The sequence below is a fragment of the Monodon monoceros genome, unplaced genomic scaffold, assembly GCF_005190385.1.
Source record: "Monodon monoceros isolate NGI ecotype Baffin Bay Population unplaced genomic scaffold, NGI_Narwhal_1 Super_Scaffold_22, whole genome shotgun sequence".
Taxonomy (NCBI): Eukaryota; Metazoa; Chordata; class Mammalia; order Artiodactyla; family Monodontidae; genus Monodon; species Monodon monoceros.
In genome coordinates, this window is record NW_021703779.1 from 103007698 (window position 1) to 103026295 (window position 18598).

At 43.1% G+C, this 18598-nt stretch overlaps 1 protein-coding gene across 1 annotated transcript in view; it reads left to right on the forward strand.

Annotated features, from left to right (window-relative positions):
* The window catches only part of GRIA3 (glutamate ionotropic receptor AMPA type subunit 3), a 290033-nt gene that overhangs the window by 55387 nt on the left and 216048 nt on the right, over positions 1 to 18598 (forward strand). The gene's annotated exons all lie outside the window — the stretch shown is intronic.

Genomic DNA, 18598 nt, shown 5'->3' on the forward strand with positions numbered 1-18598 from the left:
CGTCCTTTTTTTGTTTTGTTTTGTTTTTTTACTGTGTCATAACATTTATATAGAATACAAAATACAGGTAAAGTGATTTTTTTGTTAGATACCAGAACGATATTAAACCTTAAGGGGAGTCACTAGAACGGGACCAGGGGGCTTCTGAGTGTCTGGCAATTTTCTGTGTCTTTTTTTCTTAAAACATCTTTATTGGAGTATAATTGCTTTACAATGGTGTGTTAGTTTCTGCTTTATAACAAAGTGAATCAGCTATACATATACATATATCCCCATATCTCTTCCCTCTTGCGTCTCCCTCCCTCCCACCCTCCCTATCCCACCCCTCTAGGTGGTCACAAAGCACTGAGCTGATCCCTGGGCTATGCGGCTGCTTCCCACTAGCTATCTATTTTACGTTTGGTAGTGTATCTATGTCCATGCCACTCTCTCACTTTGTCCCAGCTTACCCTTCCCCCTCCCCATGTCCTCAAGCCCATTCTCTAGTAGGTCTGTGTCTTTATTTCCGTCTTGCCCCTAGGTTCTTCATGACCATTTTTTTTTTTTTAGATTCCATATATATGTGCTAGCATAAGGTATTTGTTTTTCTCTTTCTGACTTACTTCACTCTATATGACAGACTGTAGGGCCATCCATCTCGCTACAAATAACTCAATTTCGTTTCTTTTTATGGCTGAGTAATATTTCATTGTATATATGTGCCACATCTTCTTTATCCATTCATCTGTCGATGGACACTTAGGTTGCTTCCATGTCCTGGCTATTGTAAATAGAGCTGCAATGAACATTCTGGTACATGACTCTTTTTGAATTATGGTTTTCTCAGGGTATATGCCCAGTAGAAGAATACGTCCTTTAAAATGTCTTATAACTGGAGGTTCTCAGTGAAGGCAGAACCATCTAGAGGTCACCTCTCTGCCTCCAACCAAGAATACATGGAAGAACCAATTTTTTTTTCTTTAGATTCCATATATATGTGTTAGCATACGTTATCTATTTTTCTCTTTTCTGACTTATTTCACTCTATATGACAGACTCTAGGTCCATCCACCTCAGTACAAATAACTCAATTTCATTTCTTTTTATGGCTGAGTAATATTCCATTGTAGAACCTAGGGGCAGGACAGGAATAAAGACACAGACGTAGAGAATGGACTCGAGGACATGGGGAGGGGGAAGGGTAAGCTGGGAAGAAGTGAGAGAGTGGCATGGACATATATACACTACCAAATGTAAAATAGATAGCTAGTGGGAAGCAGCCGCATAGCACAGGGAGATCAACTCGGTGCTTTGTGACCACCTAGAGGGGTGGGATAGGGAGGGTGGGAGGGAGATGCAAGAGGGAGGGGATATGGGGACATATGTATATGTATAGCTGATTCACTTTGTTATACAGCAGAAACTAACAAACACACCATTGTAAGGCAATTATACTCCAATAAAGATGTTAAAAAAAAAGAATACATGGAAGCCTTCCCGAATAAATCAAGTGCATCTGCTTTCTAGAGAGTAAGATTCTTCAATTTTTCTAAGGGCCTCTCCTCGTTTTTCTAAGCCTCTTACAAAGCAAAAACCCTTTCACTGCTAAGGGAATACATGTTTTGTTCCCTCCATGTTTCTCCCAGGTACCTGTCAGAAGGCTCTGCACTTGGTATGCCCTCATATGCCACTGATGCCTGGCCAACACCAATGTTCAGTACCCCCCATACCACTCTGGAGCTGAGACTCCTTCTTAAGGACAGATGAAAACCAACATGGGAAGGAATGTTGGCCCCAGTGGGAGCTTCCGGGGTGAAGGATAGCAAAACATAGTCCTAGAGTCACTCACTGGGTCTGTAGCATTGGTTTGGGGAGCCTAGGCACCATAAAGATTGATTTTAACCAACTTCATCAGAGGTTCCATTTAAAAGGCAAAAGAGGCAACTAGGCCCCAACTGTGCACAGAAACAGAAATCACAAGCAATAAAATAAAATTAAATATTCATAATCAACTAATTGCTGGTAGAGTTGGCTGCTTTGCCCACCCCCCCCCAGAGAAGGCATCTTCTATATGATTTCCGAAGTATTTAAACAAGTGCAGCTGTAATTATTATTATTCCTATAATAATGGGGTTCCTACAGATCTTCATATTTTTACATGTTATATACTCATTATAGCTAATCCACAAAACATCTCTTTAGGGTATATAAATACTGTCCTTGCCAGTATGCTGAAGGGGAGTGAGAGCTCAGAAAAAGGTAAAGTGAAGGTCACAGATTCAGTCAGCAGCGACTTAGGAAACAGAACTGGAAAATACTGCTTTTCAGCAATTATTCATAAATTCTTACCAATTTATGTCATCAGCTCATTAAATGCTTACAGTATAAACCACATATCCTGATCCGGATGCAAAACTAGCAGAACAGGTGTTATATGTTTCCTGGCTCTCTAAAACCTTCTCAGCCATTGGTAGAAACTGATATTCACATATATGCGGCAAACGGGCCACAGCTTGGTTGAGGCACGCTATGATCAAGTGCCAAAATGGGGGCTTCGACCCAAGTGTTGCTGCCACTCAGAGAAGGACTAGGTCTCTTGGGGGATGAAATGGGCACTGCAAGCTCCGTGGAAGAGGGAGCTTCAGCAGGTTTTGAAAGGTGGGCAAGAATTGGAATGGTAGAGATTTGGGAAATGGCATCCCAGGATGGGGACGCAGCATGAGCAAATGCTCAGCAGCAGGAATGAAAAAGAAGGATGTCAGGAATAGAAAGACCAACCAGGCTGGGGTAGAAAGTTCCTGCTGGAGAATTGTGGGAGACAATTTTGGGTAGATCATAAGCCCTAATGATGGAGGACCACAGGGTAGAAAACAAATATGCACTATTTGCTGAGCACCTACTATGTACAGCTCTGTGTACCATGTTTTTCTAATGTGAATTCCAGGTTGAAGATTTTGGACTATCTCTGACAGGCAATAGAGAGCCAAGGGCCCAGCTGCTGGGTCCCAATACCTAAAATCAGACAGAGTGGGCTCAGTTATCTCACTCACATGTCCCTGGTCAACACCTGAGGACTTACTGGAGTGTTTTTATGACTAAATATGTAGCTTCTCTCAGGCAATGCCATTGTCATCCAAAAATATGAAGCCTTTAATTTTGCATGGCATTGCACAAAGAGAATTACAGAGGCCTGATTCCTCTTCCTCTTGGAGCAAATGGACCATTCTGACGTGGCCAGATGTGCACACTGGCAGCACATAAAAGTCACAGATTTAACACACGACTGAGCAGTGCCAGGGGGCTACGCACTCTGTCTACAGCTGAAACTGCATTCTACAAGTTACATGTGTTCACTTAATTCTAGCTAGTTCTAGCTATTTTTAGTCATATTCTTCCCCGTGGAGCAAGCTAGACACTTCGGGAGACACAGTCTTACTTTCAAACCACTGAAGGAGCATCTGCAGGGTCTATGACTCAGCTGTTCTGTGTTACTGCAAAAAGTTAGAGTAGATTCCATTTGAATGACACTCTGCACCAGTAGCTCCTCTTCTCAGCTGACACATGGATTGAGTTCCAAAAGAAGTCATGTAATGTGGCCGGCGCACACGTGGCCTGGGTACGAGAGCTGCCCCGTAAAGCATATAAGCTCCAGGCTGGAACCGAAGGACTGGCCAGCACTGCTAACCCCCAGGTGTGCTCATGAACCGAAGGACTGGCCAGCACTGCTAACCCCCAGGTGTGCTCATGCTTCTCACAGCCCCAGCTCCAAATTTCAGTGACACATGTTCCCTAATCACTCCCATCTGAGATACTGGCAACAGAGATTCCACCAGCTCCATCCCCAGATGGCAATTCAATGGGACTCCAGCTGAATGGGGAGGAGGTGAGTTCAGATGGAGGCTCCTAGGGTCTAGGGAGGAGGGATGGATTGGGAAAACAGAAGAGGGAATAAGATGGGACTTCTGCAGGAGGCGATAAATAGTGAGGACATAAATGTAGATCAAACCAGTTCTAGACTTGGGACAGGGCACAGAGCTACAATGGTGTAAGGAGTTAAAGAAATACATTTGATTTAATGACTCACAACATGTATGCATATATTTGATAACCAAAACAAAAGTCTGATGAAACAATATTTACCCTGACTACCTGGGTACACTTTGGCATTTTTCTGTTTTATTTCATTTATATTTTTGAAGGCTAGGTCATGACTCACTACATTGATTTCATAACCCACTAGTGGTTTGTGCCCTGCAATTTGCAAAACACTGCTGTAGGGAAAGGAAAGGAAGATTAGTTTTCCTTTATCTTTCCTTTCCCCCTTTTCAGTCATAGATTCTGGCCTGGAACAAGTCAGAAGTGAGGTTGAAAAAAAACGGGGACTGGGATAAGAGTGGTGAAGGTAATACACAGGGAGAAGACAAAAGTGGGGAAGAAAGGTGAGGTCTTGCCGTCACTGGGCCAGCTCTGAATGCCCGGGAAGGAGGTCATATGAAAGGGAACTTGAGAGTAGAACTCCACAGCTCTGGCATCTGGCACAGTACTTGGTGCTGTTCAATATAATGACAAAATATCTGCTGAATTGATACACATAAGTTAGAGGCTCTTTGAACATTAATGCCCTGTAGTGGTCCCACGTGGAGAGGCAGTCTCTTGGGAGATAACCGAAAGACTCAGATCCTTCCTGAGTCCTACTGCCAGCCCTCACAATTTACCTGGCCTGTGTCGTGTTGCCTCAGTGCCCGGTTCTCGGTTAGAATTAATCTGATAAACCACTCCATAAACATTCCCATTTCCAGGCCACCTTTGTCATTTAACAGGGAATTTCACCATCCTAGCCCAGAGAGGTGGGTGTGTTTCAAACCTGGCAGCAGGCCATGGAGAAGACAACTGAAGGCAGGAAGACTTTCCAAGGACCCTCAAACCACACTACAAGGCAACTACCTGCTCTGCCTGCACATTGGCAGTTTCCATGAACTGTTAGACAATGCCCCCCACCCCACCAAGATAAGTATGAAAGTTGCTCGTATGATGCAGAGTAAGTACTGAATAAATGCAGGTTATATTAGAATCTAAAACGTTTAGTTGGGTAGGCACAGCAGGCAACTTTAATAGGACCTACTAGACCAGCACTGCCTATGATCATGGAAACGTACCATGGTGCACTCACTGGCCAGTACATGTAGCTGTGGAGCACTTGAAATGTGGATAGTGTAACTGAGGAACAGAATCTTTCATTTTACTTAATTTCAAATAATTTTAATTCAAATAGCCACATGTGGCTAGTGGCTACCAGATCAGACAACTCAGGTCGAAGACAATCACTAGACATAGGAAACACATTTTGAGCAAGTGGTGCCCTGGTTAAAAAGCTGGGTCTTTTTCTAAATTAGCCTCGAGACCTGAAATTCCTCACTGTTGTGGCCTCTCCCGTTGCGGAGCACAGGCTCCGGACGCGCAGGCCCAGTGGCCGTAGCTCACGGGCTCAGCCGCTCCGCGGCGTGTGGGATCCTCCCAGACCGGGACACGATCCCACGTCCCCCGCATCAGCAGGCGGACTCTCAACCACTGCGCCACCAGGGAAGCCCAAGATGTTCTTTTTTTTAAGGACAAAGGAGATTGGGGGGACTTATGGGTGCGGGTATCAGAGGGTTTTGTTCTCAGATTCTAGCTACAGTACCTGTAGTTCCCAATCAAAGTGCCCTTAAAATAGAGCATAGCTAGATCCTGTAATGTCCTGCAAGGGCCACTGAGAGCTGCCTGCATGTCAGCCATATGCTTGACAGGACAGACACCTCTGACGGGACTTCTTTGGCACAATGTTCCACACAGATCCAGAATATCCTCCCAAACCAGGAGCGGAGAATTACTGTCAAAAATCCAACCAGTTGAATTCAAATTAGAAAAAGTGCCTTAATTTAAACTTGCCCTTTTTTCCTAGAGGAAAAATGGGTTCTTTGCTCTTCAGGCTGTGAACATATTTGAGGGAACTAAGGCTGTACAGATTTTTAATGCAGCAATAAGATGAACTGTTTTGTATAACTACCAATTCTGGGTGTTGTGAAGATGGCTTTTCAAGAGTTGCTTCCCATCAGGGTTGCATTTGGGAAATTTTACAAGGCTGTTTACAGTTTGTTTAAAGTCAACTAGCAGGCAGGGATGCTAAGGACCACAGACCCCAGAAACTAATCAGACATCAATTATTCTACTCGTAAAATGGGTAAGCCATTTGCTTTCTGACAACAAAAGGCAATGAATCAGCTTTTTGACCTTAGGTAATGACACATAACTTGATTTGGAGGGTAGAAAGGAGTAGTTTCCCAATTATTCTGGTGCTTCATTCTTTACCAGAAGGTATTTCTCTGTCTCCTCTCAGTGTCCTCTTCTTTTTTTACTCCCGCCCCATAAAACACAATAATAAATAGTAAAGATACATGGTCAGAGATGATGAGACCAGGGGAAAAGAAAATCATTCCAGTTATTTTTTTCCCCTGAAACTCAGATCTGTGAAGGTGTCTGAAGAACAAAGGTCAGTTTTAAGAGCTATTTGTATCGCCTACACTGTAAGTGTATTAAAGATACACTTGGAGCAGACTGAAGAATTCTGCCCAGTGTACTTATTACCTAATTGTCATCATCCTGGAAAGCATAGGGGTGAAGAATGAAGTAGCGTGGCATTTGATTCTGTCCTTGACCCTGTCTTCTTCAGCACTTTCGTCAATAATTTGGATAATGCTACCCAAAGCAGGCTGATCAAATTTGTAGATGACACATAACTGGAAGTGATAGCTAATAAACTTGTTAACCAAATTAAGATTTAAAAGAGTGGCTTGGTGCTTTGTGACCACCTAGAGGGGTGGGATAGGGAGGGTGGGAGGGAGGGAGATGCAAGAGGGAGGGGATATGGGGATATATGTATAAGTATAGCTGATTCACTTTGTTATACAGCAGAAACTAACACACCATTGTAAAGCAATTACACTCCAATAAAGACGTTAAAAAAAAAAGGATAGAGATTAAAAAAAAAAGAGTGGGTCAAAACCATAAGGACATTTTAAATGGGAAAAAAATGCAAAAAAATTAACAGCACATATCCAAAGTTAGGGGAAGCCTGGCTTGGCAGAAGTCCCTTAACAAGATACCTGGGATATAAATTCAAGACTACGATATAAGAGTAGGCTCCATAGAATTCTACAGTGGACTGGTTAAAAAAAAAAAAATCAATGCCATCCGAGGCAGAGCTGATAAATACATGATGTCTAGTCCCAAATGGGCAGTGAGAAAGCATCAATTCACTGTCTTCTGGAGGGGTTCAACCTCACTCGCAGTGTGGTGCTCAATCCCAGACACCAGACTCTTAAGAGTGGCATTTAACAAACTGAAACGCGTCAAGAGGAAGATGGCCAGAGTGGTGAAGGCCTGGGATCTATGGCGTAGATCTGAAGTGCCAAGAGTGATTAGCCTGAGCAAGAGAAGGCATAGACAGCTGGGATATATATCTTCAGATATTTGAAGGCCTGCCATTAGATAACAGAGTAGATATTTTGGTAAGCCTCAGGCAAAAAGAAGGAACTATAGGTGGTGAAAGTTACAGAGGCAGATATGTGCTCAATATAATAAAGAAATTTCTAATAATTAGAGCTGTCTAAAAGTAGAATGCACTACTTTGGAAAGTGGTGAGCTCACCATCATCAGACGTGTTCAGGAGGAGATGGAGTGCCCACCTGTCAATCAAACTATAGAGAGGATTTTTGCATTGCTTATGAGCGGGTGACCTAGGCCATTACACTCAACATTAAGAATGTGGTGCTGAGGAATTCAAACAGAATGGGAAATAAAAGCATGTCTTCCTGACTGATAATGAACCTAAACATTTTATTATGTTTATAGTGTTTTGGTTTTAATTATGAAATATTTCAAGCATACATAAAATAACAGATAACCATTAATTAGCTTTTAAGAATAATTTTTGTTTAGGGGCCCAGCTCACCCTCCCTCCTATCCCAGCATGGGCTGCAAAATGAAAGAAAATGGCTCTCAAGTTCTGTAAAACACAATATCAAACTTGAAGCTCTTATCTGTCAATGAGTTTCAGCTATTATTTCCATTTATTCTCAGTGCATGCCTGTGAAGTGGGCAGGACAGGTGTTAGTTCTGCTGGCTTACAAATGACAGACCTGAAGCCCAGTGAGGTAACTGGCCCAAGACCACACAGCAAATTAGGGACTGAATCATATAAAAACCCATTGCAGTGCAAAAGCACTGAGACATAATTTTTAAAATAATATTGAGAGCAGATAACATTTATCAATTGAGCACAGACTTCTATGAGTCACACACTTTGGACATATTTATTTAATCCACACAACAATGCTATGGGGTAGGTACTATCAACCTAACGGTTATAGATACGGAAATGAGGTTTGAGGAGTTTAAGTAACCAGCCCAAGGTCAGTAGCAATTTGACCTCAAAAATAAACTCCAATTTTTTTCCACATCCACTGCCACAACTCAAATCCAAACTACTATTGCCTGTCACCTAGACTGCAGGAAAGTATCCCAAATATTGTCCCTGCTTTCACTGATGCCCCCTTAAATCTACTGTCCATACACCAGCCAGATAAATCTTTTAAAAATATAAATCAGCTCATGGACTATACATGATCAAAATCCTTCCATGATTTCCTCCCATGGTCCTTAGAATAAAATCTAAATTCCTTACCAGCATCCTACAAGGTCCTTCAGGATTGGGTCCCTGCCTCCTACCAGACTCATCTTGTACCCTCTTCCTTACTGTCCACACTCCAGCCAGGCTAGTCTTCTTTCAGTGCCTCAAGTACATCAAATGCTGTCCTCCATGTGGGCCTTAGTAAGTGTTATTCTCTCTGCATGGGATGCTCTTCTGCTCTCAGGCATCAGCTCAAATGTCACATGGTCAGATAACTCTCTCCTGACCTAATCTAAAGTCACCTTGTCACATAGCCTCATAACACCCTAATACCTCCCCTTCTTAGTACTTAGAATATGGTAATCACGCACTGGTGTGATTCTTTTATTACTATTTGCTGCCAATACTAGACTGTAAGTACCATGAGGACAGAGATCGTATCTGTTTTGCTCACTGCTGTATCCCAGCACTTAGACAGTGTTTGTCACACAACAGGAACTCAAAATTTTATTTGATGAATGAATAAACTGAGGAATGAATAAGCAAAAATTTTAAACTCCTGAGCTCCAGTCCTTAACCATATGTCTTGATATAAAAGGGCCTAAAAAGCCCCTCCTGGGCTTCCCTGGTGGCGCAGTGGTTGAGAGTCCACCTGCCGATGCAGGGGACACGGGTTCGTGCCCCGGTCCGGGAGGATCCCACATGCCGCGGAGCGGCTGGGCCCGTGAGCCATGGCCGCTGAGCCTGCGCGTCCGGAGCCTGTGCTCCGCAACGGGAGAGGCCACAACAGTGAGAGGCCCGCGTACCGCAAAAAAAAAAAAAAAAAAAAGCCCCTCCTTACCCCCAACCCATCTCAGCACTTCTGCCATTTCTGACATTGCTATGGAAGGGTAGTTTGCACTTAGAGTTGCAAAAACGAATTTTCCAAAATATGTGTGTTCACATGGTAATGCCTGCATTTGCAAGACGCTGTATTCAACTTGGATCAAATGTTAATAATGAGTGTTTTCTTTGCCAGCGTTTAGATACATGCCACGTAATTGCAAAAATAACTAGTTAGACTGTCGGAAGGCAGTATGCTCCTGTGAGAAGAACAAAATGTTCAAGGGAATTAACCCAAAGATGGTAATTAAACCATGGAATCATCAGCTGGAGATGGGGCTGACACCTTGTTCTGACTCTGGAACCTATAAGCACCCACTAGAATCCAAGACCAAAGGATGTTCAAGCAGATGGGGGAGGCTGATCTGTATGAACCCAGGGGAGGTATGAACTGGCTTCTACCCCATGCCCACCCACCACCTCCATCCTTTATCTGATTTTTCCTCTCCTACATCCCCAGGTTAAACACAAATAGCCAATTTAAGAGCAAGCCCAGGGAAGTACCTGCCTATATGGTGGGCTTTGAAGAGTCCACTCTTCCTAACTCTTCGTCACTAAAATAACTCCTTTGGGATTACCTAGATATGTATGCTTTTTCACTAGGATAAGGCCTTGTTCTCTGTGGAGAGGAAGTCGTAAGCCAAACCTGTGGTTATCAAACGGGGTGGAGGAGGGAGATGGGAACAGGGAGTGACGATGCCCCCGGGGGATATTTGCCACTGTTTGCAGGCATTTTGGGTTGTCACAACTGGCGGGTGGTGGTGGTACTACTGGTATCTAATGCGTGGAGGCTAGGGATGCTGCTAAACATCCTACAATGCACAGGACAGTCCCTCACAACAAAGAATTCTCCAGCCCCAAATGCCAATAGCCCCGAGGCTGAGAAAGCCTGAACTGACTCATTTGCAAAGATTCATTTATTAGTCCATAAACAACTCATACACAGAGCAGATTCTTGCAGAAATGGGAGCTGGGATGGATATATTTTGATCATACAGTTGGAACAGAAAGGAGAGAGAGTAATCTGATAGCAGTGCCAATGATAGATTGGGGAAAAGAGCAGAAGCAGGTGACCTACTGTCACAGTCTGAGAGGGAGGGCCTAGAACCTGACCTGAAGATGAACAGGAAATAGATACCCCCCCTCCCACCGTTCTGTAGAGGTAGAATTGATGAAGCACCACAAGAGAATGGTATAGGGGAATGAGACAAAGATAACCCTTAAGACTCTAGCTTGGGTGACTGGAAGAAGGGTGATGAGCAGATCTGCAGGTGGAGGGTGGGAATGGAGAAATAATGCGCTGACTGTGTGACGCCATGAAGGCCTCTAGGTGAGGCTGTTTTATTAGCGGCCAGAAATGTGGATCTGGAGCTCAGGAATGTGTCTGAAGCTAGAGGCACCTATTTGGAATTCATCCACGTGGAGGTAGTGAGATGAGACCCCCTGCCTGGCACGTACCAGGAACTCCATAAATTTTAAACAGTAAGGAAGGTAGAGCCAGCAGAGTTTAGTGCTCTTGAAACAGGAAAGGGGAGTTTCAAGGGGGAGGATGTGGCCAACAATGTCTAGCGCTGCTCAGCAGTCAAGTCGAATGACGGCTGTGAATAGAGTTGGATTTGGCAGGGAGCAGGTCATCATCCAACTTGAGAGAGCAGGTTCAGTAAAGTGATGGGGGCAGAAATTAGGTTGCGGATGCAGACTGCTGCAAGGTTCTCATCATCCCATCATTAGCGATGATGGTAAAGAAGGAGTTAGAATGATAGCTTATGGAGGTGGCAGGGACTCAGGGGGAGATGGAATCTTTTAGCAGATTTTCAGCCTGACAGGAAGAAGGCAGCATAGTGAGAATAAAAGCACACACTTGAATAGCTAATAGCCATTATGTATCTCCTGAGTATGTCAATTATATTTTTGAGCTTCTATAAAAGTAAGCGGAGGGCATGTAGAATTGGGATTCGATGTATCATCTGGCATTCAAGAGGCCCAAGAGGTAAACTTAGGTTCGATTTAAGGAAGAGCTCCCTTGTCATCAGAGCTGCCCTGCAAAGGAAGCACTGCCTTTGAGTAATGAGCTCCCATATCGCTGGAAGTATTCAAAGAGAGGTAATATGACCTCACAGGATGTGGTTCCTGTACTGAATGGGAAATCAGATTAGATCTTTAGTTTCCAAACCTTTGGACTTCTCGGATCAGTAAATGTTTTAAGCAGGGAAAAAAAGTGAGTGAAGCATAGATCAATCTAGAGAGTTAGCAACTTTTAACTTTTGCTATGTTAAGTACCTTAGTTTTCTATCTACTACGGTAACATATTACCACAAATTTAGTGGCTTAAAATAGCACAAGTTTATTATCTTCCAGTTCTGTAGGTCAGAAGTCTGGTAGCCATCTCACTGGGCTCAAATCAAAGGTGTTGGCAGGGCTGCATTCCTGTCTGGAGGCTCGCAGGGAGAATTCACCTTCTTGCCTTTCCCAACGTCTAGAGACCACCTACTTTCCTTAACTCATAGCCCACTCCACCTTCATTCATAGCAATGGCTGGTCAAGTCTTTCTCATATCACATCACTCTGATACTGACTCTTTTTTTTTTAACTTCTGCCTTCCACATTTAAGGACCCTTGTGATTACATTGGACCACCCAGATAATCCAGGATAATCTCACTATTTTTATATATTTATTTATTTATTTATTTATGGCTGTGTTGGGTCTTTGTTGCTGCACGTGGGCTTTCTCTAGTTGCAGAGAGCAGGGGCTGCTCTTCCTTGCAGTGCGTGGACTTCTCACTGCGGTGGCTTCTCTTGTTGTGGAGCACAGGCTGTAGGCGCACGGGCTTCAGTAGTTGTGGCATGCAGGCTCAGTAGTTGTGGCTCACGGGCTCTAGAGCACAGGCTCAGTAGTTGTGCCGCACGGGCTTAGTTTCTCCGCGGCATGTGGGATCTTCCCAGACCAGGGCTCGAACTCATGTCCCTTGCATTGGCAGGCGGATTCTTAACCACTGCGCCACCAGGGAAGTCCAAATCTCACTATTTTATTTTATTTATTTATTTATTATTATTATTTTTTTATTTTTTATTTTTTTGCGGTACGCGGGCCTCTCACTGTTGTGGCCTCTCCCGTTGCGGAGCACAGGCTCCGGACGCACAGGCTCAGCGGCCATGGCTCACGGGCCCAGCCGCTCCGCGGCATGTGGGATCTTCCCGGACCGGGGCACGAACCCGCGTCCCCTGCATCAGCAGGCAGACTCTCAACCACTGCGCCACCAGAGAAGCCCAAATCTCACTATCTTAAAGTCAACTGATTAGCAACCTTAACTCTACCTGCGATCTTAATTCCCCTTTACCATGTAACCTAATTCACAGATTTGGGAGATTAAGACATGGACATCTTTTGGGAGGCCATTATTTGGCCTACCACAAAGGGGGCATATATAAATATGATATATATATATTATATATATGTATATATAATATATATGTGAAGTCATATGTGTATATGAGTGGTATCATCAACATCATTTCAGAAGAGAAAGGACTCTACATACAACACGCAGACAGTAGAAATGATACAGAGAAAAGGACTGTTTCCTAAAAAAGAACAGTTGTCAACCTTACCCTAACACACACACACACACACACACACACACACAGATATTTCACCAGACTGGAAACTTCACCTTGGACCAACATCACAGCTTTAGAAAACATTGGACTGCATGATCTTCCATCTCTAAGCTTCCCTGAACCCCTGGAATTCACTGTACTATGGTATTACCTGGAGAACCTTCCTGTGATATATCTCTATTGGTTCCTCCATAGCTATGTTTTTCTCCTTCCTTCTTGTTTCAAATGTGATCATTATGTCAGCAAGAGACTTCAGTTTCCTTTTTTCCCCCAATTCAAAAGGCTATGAAAAGTGTTCTGTAAATGATATGGATATCATGGGTCTTGAGGGTAATCAAGGGTAACCATATTCTGATCTTTAGGGTAATCAAGTTGTGTGACATTTTTGTAATGATGCCTTTTGGAATATGGGTGATATAATTAGCTGCCACACTGTACATTAACAATACCTGTCCTGACCCTACAGACTTGGGGACTATAAATGTAAGTGTGACAGCTGGCTCCAGGCTTGCTTGTCACTCACCACTGAAGGCAACATAGCCGGGGAGCTACACCAGAATCCCCAGGAATCCAGAATGTGGTCAGAAATGACATCTTCAACTAGAAGAATTTGGTGTTTTGCTAGTAAGAAGAGATGGAGACAGGCACTCTTAGGAAGCAGACAACCGTGATATTTCATGCTGGGAAGGCACAGAGGCCCCGAGTGGAGACAGCATTTTACCAGCACAAAGGCATTATATAGGGAGGGGTAGAGTCAGAGGACAAAGTCAAATTAGCAGGGGTTCTTTCTTAACCCATTGCTACCCAGAAGTGACCCAGGAGTGAGAATAAGAAAGAGCACTGAAGAAATGTCTAGGGAAGGTGAAAGAGAAGAAAAGCTGTGCTACCTGGGTACTCAGTGTGAAGTCAAGGGCAATGGTTGCCATGGGGAGGGTAAACTGATGGGGTCAACAGAGGGCAAAGTAAAAAGAGTTGGCAAGAGGAAAGAAACAGAGAAAGAACTATTTAGTTGCCAAGTTATATGTTAGGCACCATGTATTTTGTATGTAGCGCTTCATTTACTCCTCACTCCATGACAATAACCAAAAGCCACATTTATAACTAAGACATACTTTACATTTTACTTATCTCACTTATTATTGTCTTTTCCCCTCACTAGTACATAGGTTCCCGGAAGGCAGAATCCTTTTTCTCTCCTGTTTCTCCCACTACCTGTAACAGTGTCAGCACATGGTAGATGCTCAGTAACTATTTGTTGCATGAATAAACAGCTAGCATGAAGTGCCAGGCACTGTTATAGATAGATGCTTCCCATGAATGAACTCATTTTAACTTTCATGACCAATGCTGAGACGGGCACTATTATCCCAATTTTACAGATGAAGAAACTGAGTCAGAGACACAGAGATATTAAGTCACTTGCCTAATAAGTGATGGGTTCAGGATTTCAACCTACACCGTCTAACTCTAGAACCTGCCTTCATAATCTCTATTTTATACTGAGGCTCAGAGAGGTTAAGTTGGGCAGCTTAAGACTGGCAGGGCCATGACTAGAAGCGAAGTCCGCCTGCCCCTTCCTTTACACTTCGCGGCTTAATAGGATTGCCAAGACAACTATTTCTTCCGTCATCATTTTACCAGAGGCTAGTCTCCTGAGATAAAGAAATGGGTGTGGTTCATTAAGGATTCAGATAAAGATAACACACATCGCCCCAAAGAATCACGAGTCCCAAAAGATCACCCAACAGTCTGCCACCTGTTCTCACTGATACATTTTTTGCTTTTGAATTTTATTTTATTTATTTTTTTATACAGCAGGTTCTTATTAGTTATCCATTTTATACATATGAGTGTATATATGTCCATCCCAGTCTCCCGATTTGAGGCTGGAGGGAACTGAGAGCAGCAGCTAGCAGATGAGTCATGGGAACCCCCTGGTGGATCCGTCTATGCTGAGAGCTAGGCACTGAGGTTAAGTCACTTTCAGGCCAGGCAAATCCCGACCCGTGCTGCCCTAGGTAGCTCTGGAATAGGGATGGTGTAGAGATGCTGATAAAGCATTTCTGGGAGACTGGTTCATAATTCATTGTATGACCTTGTGTAAGACACTTCCTCTCCTTGTGTCAGTTTCTTTAGGTTAGGGAGGTGTCAGTGGAACTTTGTGTTGAATCACAAGAGCTCCACTTTCTCTCTTATATATTGGACTTTTCCACATAAAGTTTCATTGGGAGAAAGGATTCTACACTAAAAACTATGCTTGAAAATCCACTGAATGAAACAGTATTTAAATTCCTTCTAGCTCAAACATTCTAAGAACTTAAAAACATAGACACTGTCCTTTGGGTCAGGTCAGTGTTCCATTCAGCCCTACTTTCTGCAGCCAGGAAGAGGCCCAGGGATCTGCTGTGAGGGGCCATTCACAGGTCCCTTTTGCCCCAGCCTCCCGCAGACGCTATTACCCCTGTCTTCACGTGGCAGTTGTCTTCCCCATTGGGCCTTCTACTTATGTTACTTGCCTATGTTGAGACGGAGAAAGTGTAACTATGCACAATAGTACTTGCAGGACAGCCGCACCTCTGTTTTATTCGAAAGGAATAGAACACTTACTGAGTCTGGGTTTCACATATACAAAATGACTCCCTTCTTATAACGTTTTTTGTTGTTGTTGTTGTTGTTGTTGTTTGCGGTACGCGGGCCTCTCACTGTTGTGGCCTCTCACGTTGCGGAGCACAGGCTCCGGACGCGCAGGCCCAGCGGCCATGGCTCACGGGCCCAGCCGCCCCGTGGCACGTGGGATCTTCCCAGACCGGGGCACGAACCCGTGTCCCCCTGCATCGGCAGGCGGACTCTCAACACCTGTGCCACCAGGGAAGCCCCTTATAACGTTTTAAAACAAGCAAAAATAGCCTTAAGTTGTTAGGTGTGTGTGTTTGTATATTTTTTTAAAAAAACAAGGTAATGATAAATAAAAAATTCAGGATAGTAGTTACCTCAGAGGGAGAGAGAGATCAAAACAAGGAGACAGAACAGAGGAAGAAGACATAAATCAGGTGACCATATAAGTGTGAATTTCTTGCTGGATTGTTTATTGTATTCTATTTGTCTGTCTGTCTATCCTTGCACTAATACCACATGCCTTTTCATATCAACTTTAGAGTCACTTATCAGTTTTTCTTATGGTTAATAATTTTTGTATCCTGTTTAAGAATAACCCGAGATCATGAAGATATCCTCCTGTATTTTCTTCTAAAGCCTGCTTGATTTTGATTGGAATTGCATTGAATCTAAAAATAAATTTGGGGAGAATATTAAAAAAAAAGAAGACATAAGTCAAACTAAATGATTAGGAATGTTATAGTTCGTGGGTTGGGTGATGGTTCTGTGAGTGTTCACTGTATTTTAAATAAATAAATAAATAAGAAATATCCATATATAAACTAGTAATGATGAATTCTGCACCCCTGAAGTTCAAAAACAATGATTACAAGAGCAATGCGAGGTTTGTTTTTTTTTTTTAAAGTTAACCAGAATCTATAATATACTCTAATTTTCTGTTTCTTTCCAATACATCAAGGGCTTTTTGAAACTCTAAGTGGATCATAGCTATAGGTTTGCCTCTCTCCGAGTTTACTTCTCCCTCAATTATTGTCCATAATTTAGTCAGGTTGGAATTTCCTTGTTGAAAAATATGTTGCATTTCCCCACAGGCTATTTTTATATAGGATTCGTTGATCCTCATCTTTATCTTGGGCCTTGCATGCTAGTTTGTATAGATCTAAGAATTACTGGCTACGTCCTGAATCATTTTGGGCGAAAGGCCACGATTGCTTGTTCCAGTCTTCCAACCCCATGACCATTAATAAGATTGGGTTCTGTCTAGGGTTGCCAGATAAAATTCAGGATCTTCAGTTAAATTTTAATTTCAAATAAACAACAAATAATTTTTTAGTATATGTATGAATTTGAGGCATACTTATACTAAATAATAATTTTTATTTATCTGAAATTCAAATTTAATTGGACATTCTATTTATATATTTTCTTTTTATGTAAATATATATTCAATATATTTTTATTTGCCAAATCTGGAAACCCTATCTCATTCGAGCCAGTAAGTACTCTTCAGTGTCACTGTTGGTTTTGGGTCCCAGGGAGTGTGAGTTTGGGAATTGGACAGACAGCCAGGTTCAAATCCTGGCTCCTCCACTCAAGAGACAGAACTTTTTTTTTGGCCTCAGAATTCTTATCTATTAAATAGAAATGATAGCAATACCTCATGAGGTTGTTGGGAATATTAAAAGAGACGATATTTGCATAGTACTTAGTACAGGGCCTGGTACCTACTAAGCACTCAGTAGCTGTTATCATTACTATTGTCAATTTTATACAGAACATTATGTGCACTGGCCAAGATTTAACCTAGTACTGTAAAATTCTACATTTACAGGATTAATTTGGGAATGGGACTCAGTGTGTCCTTTGGTGATGACCAATGCAAAGTGGCATCTAGCCCCTTCCTTTTTGTTTTTGAATACTTCTTTTGGCCCCATGTCATGAAATGCCGCAGATTCATTCTCTAATTGCTTTTTCCTTTTAATGTAAAGGCTTTTTTGTGCATGTGTTTGGAGGTCACTTAGAATTCCTCAAGTTGGAAGCAACTGTCTTCCCCTAAGGAGGTGCTTGAGTGATTGAGAATCGCCTTTGAAATGCCACCTCAAGCCAATGAGTAATGAGTTTGGCTGATAAAAGGGAGCAGACCCTTTACATTCTCTTCTCTGACCCACCCATTCCCATCAAAACTGACCCACCCACTTTCCCATCTGTCCTGGCATCTAATCAGACATGCTAATGGCTAAAAAAGATTCTATTTAATCCCCCTCCCAAGATAGGCTTTTTTTCAAAACCCTAAACCTGAAAAAGTAAGCCTAACACTGGCTTCCTAGCAGATAAGGGTGACCATGTGGGACCCCTTAAATCACACCCAATTATCAGCAGCTTGTTCTGCCTGCTTTGCATGAATGGAAGGGAGCAGTAGCGCAAATAATCTAAAGATCATTTCCACTTGGTTTGGGAATGCACCACATGGTGTTGTTGTAGCTGATTTGCTTTGCTAATTTTGTTCTACTCAAGCTAATATTGAGATTGGTTCACATTTTTTTGTGTGTGTGTGTGGTACGTGGGCCTCTGTCGTGGCCTCTCCCGTTGCGGAGCACAGGCTCCGGACACACAGGCTCAGCGGCCATGGCTCACGGGCCCAGCCGCTCCGTGGCACGTGGGATCTTCCCGGACCGGGGCACGAACCTGTGTCCCCTGCGTCGGCAGGCGGACTCCCAACCACTGCGCCACCAGGGAAGGCCCTGGTTCACATTTTTTAAGCTCATCTGGGCCAGAAGAGGGAAGAGATAGTGGTGTGGCCCACTCTGAGATGAAGGAAAACTGACCACCATCAT